Below are 10,797 nucleotides of genomic sequence, written 5' to 3'. Positions count from 1 at the left end.
GGTCAGGCCTTTTAAAGAGAATGCCACAACCAAGTATCCACCTGGAAGACACCATCCCATTCCACTTAGTTACCCATTAACCTCTCTTGCTGTGGTGTATTGTAATGCCATTTTGAAAATTATGTCTTAACCTTTAGCAAGTGAGACATAGCAAGAAAAGTCTTTCATAGCCAAAATACTCTTTGGAAACAGCACCCAAATCCTTTCTGAGCAATGAATTTCTGAGTACTGACACTCAGAAGAGTTTCAGTCTTAAATATTTACTTTTATAGGGTAGCTATGCCACCTCTAATAAGAAGCTCTTGATAGTTTTTATTATGAAGCTTTTATTACACAGCTGAGTCCTGCCCTGTGCTTGACCTTACTTGTAATAATTACAAATCATGCATTTAACCCATTAGTGGATAACAATAGTAGGGCAACTATTAATTATTATTTTTTTTTAATGTTTCTTATAGGCTGCTTTTAGATTATACAAACTTGCAAAATTGACCACTCAGGAGTGACAGAAAGGAATTGCAGAACTCTTGTACAGGAATTTAACTGGCCTCTCTCAGGTAACACTACATTACACTTATGAACAACATGTGGCTGCTTGTCTCCATGGCCATGCAGGGCCCCACAGACCCTGTGCTGTTTGATGGATGTTATGCCTCACAACCAACCACCAGGCAAAGCAGCATCCCTCACACCTGCCTCAAACCAGATGTAGACTTAGACATGAGAGTATAGAGGAGGACTCCACAGACGCATTCCCCAACCTGTTCCTGTGCTCCTACCTCCTGCCCCAGGTGGGCAATGTTAAGAGGGCTTTGGCCCTACTGCTTCTGGAAGGGGCATGGGAGCTGCTCCCTTGCTGCTTAGGGAGAGCCTGTAAAGCCAAATGCAACCACAGGGTGGAGGAAGAACTGTGTTACCAAAATTGCACCCAGAAACCCAGACTGGTCATACCTTCCCTGGGGAGCACAGCTCCTGTCATCCCTCAGGAACGCTGCTTCCAGGAGCTGGATGCTAAGCCCCCTTGGCTTCATTAGGGGAGCCTTTGGAAGAGCTGTGAGATATATCCATGGATGAGTTTGGACTATTAATGTTAAACTCTTGGTTTTCTGAATACCTTAATTTCTGAAAGAATTTAACTTGCTTTATCTGGGGCTGCTGCAGTACGATTTGTGAGTAATCTATTTTGATTAAAGAAAGCAAACAAAACGTGGAAAAAAAAATGTTAATTTGAGCTGCTTCCTTCCTTCCCAGCAGAGTCTGAATTCTAAAGCTTCAGCTTTGAGTCAGCCTCCATCCATACGGTGCTGTGGGGTGTATGAATGGGTGGTATGGGAAGATAAAGACTCCTGACATTAGGAAGCCAGCTGATCAGCAGACTGTGCTGGCTGACCCTTTTGGCCCACTGGCCCTCTTCCACCATGGACACAAATGTTAAGTGCTATGAAGGCATCTGTGTGTGCTGTGGCTCTGCCTGCATCTTCATGTAGTTAAACCCCTGCTTAGGGGGGTTAAGGTCTCCTGGGATCCTGATGGATACAAGGCTGAAGCCCTGAAGGATGGAGCCATTGTAGATATCTGTTTCCATTGCCCCCTTCTCCACAGAGATACACATTTGGTACTAGCTATGCCCTGAATACTGGACCCTTTGCCCTATATTCACAAGAGAGACACCTACCCTCTGCACTGCTCCAGACTAAGGAGGGGCAAAAATGAGGTAGCAAGGGCCTCAGAAATTCCAGACGAAACAAAAAAAAAGCACATCAAACAAACAAAAATATTCAATTAACTGGACAAAGAAGTTATTTAAGAGCATACAAGTGAGCTAGCTAAGGAGCTATTGATCTTGTTACTGCACTGTTACCTTGGCAAAGTCTCCTGAGTTACGCTCTTCTCCAACACATCAGCTGTGTGTGCAGAGCTCAGACTTCTCCTTTGGCAGGTCCTATCCCAGCCATACCTTGCACCTGACTGTGCTTTCAGGAGAGCAGGATGGCATACTCTCTATGGATCCCAAGAGCCTGGAGCAGCTGGAGTGACCTCCAGAACTCTGCAGAAGTCTGCAGATTAGTCTAAAGGCAAAAAGGAATGTCAGCAGAGAAAGTGAGAGAGAATGAGCTGATTTTTGCTTCCTATATCAGAGGTATAATATCATGCTGGTTTCTTCTTCAGCCTCTAATTGTCAGATCCAAGTAGATTAAGAAACAGCTGCTGCTTCAAGCTGTCTTTGGCAAGTACACAGAGAATTCAAGGCAGTTGATGAAGTGCCAACCACATTAGCTTTGCAGCTGATGTGTCCTGATATGTTCCCAGCCAGTCTGAACAGCATGGTGGGCTACTGGACATGCAGTCACTGTGGGCTGCAACCACAGGTCCACGGCTATCTGGAGTGCCAGATGAAAGTGACATTTATCTTCATTCTGTCTCTCAAATAGTCTCAGTACAGCTGGTGATCAATCATCTCTTCCAGAAAAGGGCTGAAATCCCGAAGTCCTCAGAGATGGTGGGGAGAAGGACCTCTCTTTCTCCCTCTTCCTCAGCCTTGCTGTGACACTCTGCTCCTGTGTTGTCATGAATCTCTCCAGCTGTTTCCATCTTGTCATGGAGGTTGCTTTGTGCCCTAAAATATCCATGTGAAGTGTCACCTCTTCTTCTAATGTGATGCTGGATCATTTGATGTGGCCTTCTAGAATGAGATTACAGCATTGGTGGATCAGGGAAGAGCAACTGATGTAAATCTGTCTGGACTTGTGCAAAGCATGTGACACTGTCCTGGAGGATGTCCTTGTTTCTAACCTAGAGAGGCATGGATTTGATGGATGGACCACTCAGTGGATAAGGAATTGTGGTCCAAGGAGTTGTGGTCCAAGTGGAGACCAGTGACGAGTGGTGTCCCTCAGGTGTCGGCATTGGGACTGACACTGTTCAACATCTTTGTTGGCGACATGGACTGCAGTGACACCAAGCTGTGTGGTGTGGTCAACACGCTGAAGGGAAAGGATGTCATTCAAAGGGACCTGGACAGGCTCAAGAGGTGGGCCTGTGAGAAACTCATGGAGTTCAACAAGGCCAAATGTGAGGTCCTACACCTGGGTTGGGGCAACTGCAAACATGGATACAGGCTGGAAGATAAGTAGGTTGAAAGCAGCCTTGTGGAGAAGGACTTGGGTGTATTGGTGGATAAAAAACTGAGTATGAGCCAGCAATATGCACTTGCAGACCAGAAATCCAGTCACATCCTGGGCTGCATCAAAAGGAGCATGACGAGCAGATTGAGGGAGGCAATTCTCTCCCTCTACTGCACTCTTATGAGACCCCTACCTGCAGAGCTGTGTTCAGCTCTGGGGACCCCAGCATAAGAAGGACACAGACCTGTTTGTGCTAGTCCAGAGGAGGGCCATGAAGATGATCAGAGGCCTAGAGTGCCTCTGCTATGAAGACAGGCAGAGAGAGTTGGGCTTGTTCAACCTGGAGAAGAAAAGGCTCCAGGGAGACTTTAAGGCAGCCTTCCAGTACCTATAAGGGGGCCTATAAGAAATCTGGAGAGGGACTTTATACAATGGCATGTAGGGATAGGACAAGTGGAACGGCTTTAAACTGACAGAGGGTAGGTTTAGATTAGATATTAGGAAGAAGTTTTTACTTGTGAGGGTGGTGAGGCACTGGCACAGGTTGCCCAGAGAAGCTGTGGCTGCCCCATCCCTGGAATGTTCAAGGCCAGGTTGGATGGGGCTTTGAGCAACCTGGTCTAGTGGAAGGTGTCCCTATCCATGCAGGGGAGTTGGAACTAGATGACCTTCAAGGTCTCTCCCAACCCAAACCTTTCAATGATTCTATGATTCATGCCATAATTCTGTAATTCTGTGTCTTTTGAGACCCAGATAACACAAAGCTCAGCTGCTGAGAAACATTTCCTACAGAAGGCACTTTCTCTCCATTGACTAGAGGGAAACTGGGGAGATAAGGGTCATCAGTCTGAGTTAGACACCATTAATAACCTTCCTGAAAGCCTCTAGGATTTCTATTCTCCTTTTCTCCTCCACTCACCAATTGTCTAAAGGCAAAACCAACCTGTGAAGATTTGTGCCTTTTCTTTACTTCAACCAATCTTTCCTATAAAAAGTATATATTCAAGTTGCACTTACAGAGAAGGTGCCTGAAGCATGCATTCAAATGAGAGAAATCACAAGCACATTTCTACTTGTTTTTCCACCTGCTAGGTGTATACCCATGGCTTAGCTTAAGGAAAACTCCATAATGTCAACTGATAAATGAAGCAAAAATGCTGATAAAAAGAACTCATATCATTTTTTGTTTACCTGGGACAAACCATGCTTTCATATCAAAGCAAAGTGCAATGCATCATCAATGCTTGATTTAAGATATACTTATTAAAACGAACTAACATGTAAACAAAACAGCTAACACGTGTTAGGGAAACCTGTGGTAGAAAAGCAAGTGGCTGGCAAACAATGCTTTCTCAGAGTCTAAGCAGACCATCAAACTTCAGTAATAAATATTTTGTAACATTATCTTATTCTGCATATTTACTAAATCATAATAAAGAAACTGAAAATTAAGGCTCTGTAAGACACATCAATGAACATAATCTCAATTATTAACTATAATATGAAAGCAAGACTGAGTAATAAGGCATCAAAGTGCAACACTGACAAGGGTGTGAAAGGGTGTTTTGAAGTAATTTTGCACTTGTTTTCTAGCAACTGTCAAGTTTAATATGGACAAACAAGTTCCATATATAGAAACTCTTCGCAAACTCAAAAATGAAATTCCTACTCTTCTTTTTGTTTTTCTGATGCTTCTCTAGAGTGCTTCTTCCACACCAGAAATAGAAACATTAAATACAAATCCCTGCAATGAGGCAGTCCACAATAAATGTTCACATATTTAAAACTGATATTTTATTTATTATGCCTAAAATACATTTCAGTTGGTTTAGGTTTTTGGTTGGTTTGTTGGGGCTTTTTTCCTCAGAATCAGTTTTGTCTCCTCTTTTTTTTTTTTTGTTTTCATTTTTCCTCTGCAGAGGCTTGTAATGTATTGAACAGAAAAGATATTAAACCCTAGACATTAAACATTTGCCTGACAGTCTGAGGACTCTACCACGTTATCTGGGCTCTGCTCACTACCTCTGTTCTCTCAGCTATACTCTCTTCAAATATTGACACTGGTCTTCATACACAGACATATTTGTATTTTAAATACTCTCCAATTCAAAATCTCCTTGAATTTTACAGGGTGTATTTTCTCTCCTCTATGTCAGGCAGTTGTGAAAAGTATGATGTAAATCATGTGTGGTACAGCCTTCAGAATCCTCAAATGGTGCTTAAGGAAACCATTGCACAGGAGCTCATAAAACTGGGCACATAAATGTTTTTATGTCTATGGACTTATATGGGCTCAATTCCATATTTCTTCCTGAATTTAATACATTTCTGCTGAATTATCTTCTGATATCTTTTGCCATCCTATTGCGCATCTGGCAAGATGTCTGGGCTAAAAACAGATACAGCATCAAGCCATTTGCTCCTGTAGGGTTGTCAGTCCCTGGAGAAACATCACTTAGCTGTTGGGAAATGCTAAATAAGAAATAAGTAAGGCCTCACTTGTTGCTTAAATTTTGTTCTTCATGTGAAGAAGGAGCTCTTTTAAGCATTAATTTTAGAAGATTTAAGATTTAGCTACAAAAGATTCCCTTCAGACCATCTCAAGCTGTTATCCTGTCAGCAGGAAAGCAAACATACTACTAATTAAGCTGTCATAGCCTGCTCTGAGAAGTCAATCTTTAAGCCACTCTCTCTCCATCTTTCAAAGTAGTCTTATACAACCTGACCTGTCAAGTGTGAGCAAGCCAAATCATAGGAAAGGAATACCAGGGCAAAAGATTAAAAGACTATGGCATGGAGATGCTGGGAAAAGGACACCCAGGAGCAAACACACAGCTTTGGATAAAGGGCCTTGTAACAGAAAACGGTCATAGTTTGGCAGCAGAGATTTGGGGATTGGCACATGGAAGACAAGAGTTACAGGCTGGACGATTGTTGTCCAGAGACATAACAATCCAGAAGAGAAAAATCATTGAGGATGTATTACTTTGCAATAGCAGGAGATGGGAGGTGGGCAGTGGAGTGAGGTGAGAGGGGTTTGAGCATCAGGCCTGAGGGTATTGCAAAATGGAAGAAGGGAGCAGACATGACAGGAGTGTTAGACAAGCCTTATGACACTGATGACATATGCCCATCCCATGCACACACAAGCACCCTCCCAACGCCTTCTTCCTGGGCAAGCAGCTACTGACAGTGTGATGGTGCACATTAAGAAATGTTTGCAGTAGCAGGTTAGCTGTTCTTTCTGTTGAGTAATCACTGTTCAGTGACAGCTAAAACTGGTTTATTCCAGCATAAACATTTTCTGTCAAGTGGTTGCTGCAACAGCTTGATCACATAGGGAATGCCTGCACAGCTACCCTAGTCAGAAGTAAGATTATGACTCCAGGCACAAAGAATGTAGGACATACCTCCAAAATAATGTTCAGGAAACAGAACTGTAGAAAGAAATTTGGAGAGCATTCTGTTAATCTTTGTGTGCAAACAGGGGGTTAGAAAATAGAAATTGCTTTTCATAGTATTTTTCTATAGGTTGCTGGTAAAATACCTACAAGAATGCTATGTCCAAAAGGATGGAGATTCAAAAAAAAATTAAGATGGAAACTACAAAAACTTGTCATAGATTGCTTAATCATCCTAAAAGCTTGATCTATGTAAATGATCAAAGATTAAAGGCCCCTTGGTCACAATTTATAAATGCCCAATCTAGTTGTTGAAGGTATAATGAGATTCAGTGGCTGGGAGATGAAGCTAAACTAATTCAGACCATAAATAATGCTCTCATTAGTTATCTGTGTGCATATTAACTGTTGAAATAATCTATCAAAGATTGCTCATCACTAAAAAGAATTAAATCAACATTGAATTTTTTATTTGATAGACATGCTTTAATTCAGCAACATCTATTGGGCTTGAAGCAAATTAATTAATGGATGTTCAATGACCTGTGTTACTTAAAAGTCTGGAATAAATAACTGTAAAGCCATATTAATCACTGAGTTCTTCATTTTATCCACTGCAAATAACAACATCATAGCTTGGTTATGTCTTACAAGGCTTAGGTCTTGATTTGGTTTTCCTAATCACAATATCAAGACATCCTTTGCAGAGGATTCATTCTTCCTCCCACAGGCAGCAACAACCCTAAAATTGACCACTGGAACACATCGCGTCCTCTAAATTCTACTGCCACCTTTGCCAATGAGTCCTCATGGAGATCATACTGGGATCAGATAGGGACATTTTCACTGTTGGTCAAAAGGAATACAGAGAAGGTGACATTATCTGGGGCTGTAACTATATCCTACTGAAAGGTGTTCCATGACGGTTTTATTACTGTTGCACCTTTTAAAATGCATTGCAGCGCAGCCTGGGAACAATGTGCTCATTTGTCGAGACACTATACATCTAAGCATGACTCTGTTAATACACAGCCAGGTATTTTGGAAGCCTAATCATCACTCTGCCTTCTTTTGGCTGCGAGTGATACACTTAACCTTTCTGGGACTATGTGTCAAATGACAACAATAATCTGCTTTCTAGCGGGTTTGGAACATTAGGTTATGTTATGTTAGTGCACTGCAACTTGAAGTTATGTCTCAGCATTTCACATAGACCAGCATAGTGACTTCTCTTTCACCTGTATTGGTGATGACTGAACAAGCAGCATAAAAGCATTTTTGTCACGAGCTGACTTGCTGTGTGCCAAGAACCATCAAAGACAACTCATCTTTAGTCTGAGAAAGAGACATTTCGTAAGACTGAAAGTATATCCCATTTTTATACATCAAATGATACACTGAAGCTTGGGGAATTGGACAAAAGCATTAACATGGTCATGTGGTGAGCTACTGGACTGTTATGTTTATGTGTATACTTTATCAGTATGATGTCTCCCAATTCTATCTTGCTTTCCTTAGTTATCTGTTAGCAGTTACTGGCTTTGCATCCAACAAGTATAAGTAATAAGAATTGCATTTTCAGGGAGAAGGCTGCTTCAATTTACTGCTAGTTGCATTTGGTGCAAAGTTGGGGTTTTTTTCTTCTGCCAGTTATAGCTGCATCACACATTGGCCTAATAGAAGGTCTATGGTGTACAGATTTGCTCAAGGATTTCTCTTTTGTAAAGCTTTTACACTGCTTTTTCTGCTATTAAGAGCTAATGAATCTTCTTCATATGAAATCATGCTAAATAGCAGTCACAGAAGTCACCACTAATTGTGGAGAGACAGACAACGCACACAGCTCCTTCTCCAGCTCCAGGCTATGTCAGCTAGAAGGCCATTATGGCTCTCCTGCCAGCTGCTATAGTTCCCTCCCAGCTGTTAGCTGAGCTGCTTATGGAATTGTTCCTTACATACATGGACTTAAATGTGACAGGTCAGAAGTGGGGTACTGTTCGAAGTAACCCAGCTCACTTTGATGGGCATATAAGCAACTCAGGAGCAGATCAGAAGGTGCAGGAAGCTGCAACACAGATGGTAGGGGAAAAGAGAGGTGTTCAGCTAAAGACAACAGCTTCTGGTAGCAAAGCCAGAGCTTCAAGTGAACATGTGCCCCAGGTTTAGTTTTGCTTGATTTCTCATCTCTCTAAAATAAGGAGAGCAATAGGAAGTATGATTTTCCTCTGGCAGCTTCTACCTATCCAATTTCATCTGCATACCTTGCTATTAATGCTGAATTTTAATTTGCTCATTGAGCACTCTAAAAACTCCCTTCTTTGTTCTTATTCACTATTGACTTCCCACTCACTTCTAAAGACACTGGTCTTGATTATATTGCGATTTCTATTATGCAGCAGTACCACTCTAATTAGTACTTGAACTTATTCCTAACTGTTACTTCGGAAGAAGCTGGAGGTATTTTCTCACTTCCATTCTTCAGGTCTGTTCATGGAAAATTTACCTTATGTGATAGATGATGAGTTTTCAAGCCACAACAACTCAAGTCACAAAGCCTTAATAGATTGCACTTAAGTAATTTGTTGCTATGACCAATGTATTCACTCACTTCTTTCATGCTGCTTCCAGCTACAAATGCCAGCTCCATACAGCACAGAGAATGGTGAATGAATAACTACTTAAATGGGGTAAAATAAGAAGTGTGTATCTGGATCATTTTGTTTGGGCTTCAGGCAAAGATGGTATTTTATTACTTATTTCTGTTGCAATATGTTGTTGATCAGATTTCCTCAGAAATCTGTCATTCTGAAGTACTCACCATATTTTTTTGTCTTTGAGTTTATCCTCTTCAGCAGTGGTAATGATTAATCTGATTCCCTTGGCATGCAGCTTTAAATCCAGTGACTTCAGCAGAATGAAACTATAACCTTAGCAAACAGAAATCTATTGCCTTGTCAATGCAGAGCCTCTTTATATGTGCTGAAGGGTTGAATGCTCAGCAAACTCTCCTACAACAATTTCATGAGCACACCTGCTATCTGCTTGGCAGTCAGTTTGAATTCTGGTAGTGTAGGTAAATTTAGATTACACCCCTTTCTGTTCCTGAGCTGTAAAAACATTTCCTGAGGGATCTTTTATTTGTTCCCTTAGGAAACTTGAATTTGCCTCAAGACCAAATCAGAATAACTTGGCAGCTAAAATCTAGATTCTGATAACAGACTCCATTGGAGATGCTGGAACAGCAGAGATCCTGCACCTCGCCACTGACAAACTGTCTCCCTATAACAGAGGTGTTGAGGTCTTCTCTTTTTGTTCTCTTTTTTTTTTTTTTCCAGACAATTATTTCATTTGGATTTCTTATATATAAGATATGCCTGACATACAGGGGTTTTGGTCTTCTTTTCCAAATTGCTGGTAAAGCAGGTATCAGTTTTCTGTCAATTCACAAAATGAGCAACTTGAGTACAAAGCTCAGTCCAGACTGTCATCCTTGTAGAAAAAAAAAGTCATCTGGTTACAGTGAAGACCTCTGTCTCTGAGTGGGGCTTTTCCCTTGTAAACTTCCACTTTACTTTTGAGTCTCTGTCAGTGTAAAACTGCAGAATTATGCAGAATATAGTCTAATTTTCCTTGTGCTGTATTTTCAAATGCCTAAGTCTTCTGAAATAAAAAGATGCAACAAACAGTACCCAACACTCATCTCCAGCATACTGTGTGCACCTAGTAAGCAGATACAGCATTGTGCTGTAGCATCATCATGTTCAAAGAAAGGAGAGTAGGTATGTAAGTATAGCACACCTCAGCCTTCAGACCACTTCCATAGCCCACTGGTCACCAGTGAGGCTAAGCCACAGTCTAACCTTTTGTCCTGGGTTCAGCAGTAGCAGTCATGTTTTTCCTTTGTGTTAACTGGTGCAGTGCTGTGTTTTGACTTCTAGCTTGAGAACAGTGTTGGTGAAGCCGATGTTTTTGGTTGTTGCTAAGTGATGTTTACCCTGACCAAGGACCCTGTGAGGCTCATGCTCTGCCAGGGAGGAGGGGAAGCTGTGAGGAAGCAGAGACGGGGCGCCTGACCCGGGCTAGCCGGGGAGGTATTCCATACCACAGCACGTCATGCCCGGGGTGGGGGGTAACTGGGAGTTACCCGGAAGGACAGGGGCTTCCGGGTGGAACTCGTTTTCTTGGCCGGTGGTATCGTATTCTCTTCCCTTGTTATTTTCCCTTATCATTGTTTTAGCTGATAGTAGCGGTGGTGATTTGTTGCTGGACTG

Source organism: Pezoporus flaviventris, unplaced genomic scaffold, assembly GCF_033815535.1.
Source record: "Pezoporus flaviventris isolate CSIRO_AGI_PZ_B2104156 unplaced genomic scaffold, CSIRO_AGI_Pfla_v1 ptg000031l, whole genome shotgun sequence".
Classification (NCBI taxonomy): domain Eukaryota; kingdom Metazoa; phylum Chordata; class Aves; order Psittaciformes; family Psittacidae; genus Pezoporus; species Pezoporus flaviventris.
Note: the sequence above shows the minus strand (reverse complement) of the source record.